This window comes from Phoca vitulina, unplaced genomic scaffold (genome assembly GCF_004348235.1).
Source record: "Phoca vitulina isolate PV1807 unplaced genomic scaffold, GSC_HSeal_1.0 scaffold6, whole genome shotgun sequence".
In the NCBI taxonomy this organism is placed as follows: domain Eukaryota; kingdom Metazoa; phylum Chordata; class Mammalia; order Carnivora; family Phocidae; genus Phoca; species Phoca vitulina.
In genome coordinates this window covers 48,200,692-48,202,578 of record NW_022589709.1, presented here as the reverse complement: position 1 = coordinate 48,202,578, position 1,887 = coordinate 48,200,692, and positions in this window count along the sequence as shown.

The window sequence follows — 1,887 nt, the reverse complement described above, 5'->3', positions numbered from 1 at the left end:
AGCCTCCCTCCTACTCTGATTTACCAGTACATCACTTCTCCTCTAGCTTTACTTGTTTTTTTGCACTATGAACCTCACAAGAGAATAAAGACCATTTGCCAAAGACCCCCTTGTAAGCACCCAGCACTGTGGTGAGCACACTACTCTTTTTCTTCCTTCCTGGTACAGTCTATTCTCACAATAGAAGCTGGACACTAGTCATCACTTCCCACCTCTGCTGGTAGACAAGACATGGATATGTCTGTGATCCATTCCTAGATAATTAAACCTAAAAGTCTGTTTGGGTGCTCCTGAGAAAGGTTTTTTCAACTGGAAAGAGAGAGAAAGAGAGAGTGACAGCAAAAGCAAGAGAGATAAGAGCAGAAGCCTCATCTCCTTGCTTCCTATTTTTGGATGATGTCATGTAAAGATATGATGTTTGGAGCTGCAGCAGCCATCTTACAACCATGAGGAAAGTCCAAAAGCTTTTTGTCACATATAGAATTCCTTCTCATCCTTCATGACCCAGATGAAAAGCCAGCTCTTCTAGGAAGACTTTTCTAATTCTAACTATGAGTTACTTTCTCTTAAGTATTTCCTTATTTCTTAGGACACTTGTCTATTATAGCCCTTATCATATTTTTTATATCATCTGCTTTTCTGAGTGGACTATGAGCTGGAGAATAAGAACTGTGTTTTATTCATCTTTGTATGCCCATCATCTAACATGATGTGCTGGGTACATTCTAGAAGACTCTCAGTAGATGTTTTTTAAGTGAATTAAGTGATGCACACTTAGTAATTATTTGTTGTTTAACTGATCACATTAATGAGAAGAAACTCTAATTAAGATTTCATACCCAATAAGCAAATATTCTTTCTAACTCAACACTTTTGTCACTGAATGGATAGCAACACCCACATAATTTTAGAACTTGGAGTCGGAAGGGCACCTGGGTGGCTAAGTCGGTTAAGCGTGCACCTCTGGCTCAGGTCATGATCCCAGGGTCCCGGGATTGAGCCCTGTATCCAGATCCCTGCTCAGCAGAGAGCCTGTTTCTCCCTCTGCCCCTCACCCCACTCATGCTCTCTCTCTCTTTCTCTCTCTCTCAAATAAATAAAATTTTAACAAAACAAAAAAAAAAGAATTTGGAGTTGGAAAAATTGTATGTATCTAGTCCAACGTCTTTATGAACTCATTAAGGCTCATTTGTAATTAGCAGTACCAGTTTTCCTGTTGATAGTTAACTAAAATCTTCCATATGTTTGTTCTTTTAGTTAGATTAAACATGTACCCAAGAATTCAAGTGATACTATTTGTCTGCTTACAAACCTTTTTTTCCATCGATGAACTTCAGTTCAAAGCAAATTATCCCTAATTCTAAGCTCCTTACATCCAAATGAATAGAATTTTAGCATTTTTTGCATATTTGCTTTATATCCTATTATTTTATTGCACTTTGTATCGTATTTTCTTCACAAATATATTTAGACATCTGGCACTAAATTTGGTATTGTCCTGGCACAATAATCATTATTATCACTTGACACTGAAGGAACTACCATGTGGATGGATTAATGTATTGTTTAATGAAGGAGAGAAGTTACTTTAAGAAATGCTAGTCGCAGGGTGCTTGGGTGGCGCAGTTGGTTAAGCGTCAGACTCTGGGTTTTAGCTCAGGTCATGAGATCAGGGTTGTAGGATCCAGCCCTGCTGAGCATGGAGTCTGCTTGAGACTCTCTTTCCCTCTCCCTCTACCTCTTCTCCACCAACCCCCCACCCCCATGTTCACTCTCTCTCTCCCTCTCTCTCCAATAAATAAATAAATCAGAAAGAAAGAAAGAAAAAGAAAGAAAGAACGAAAGAAAGAAAGAAAGAAAGAAAGAAAGAAAGAAAGAAAGAAAGAA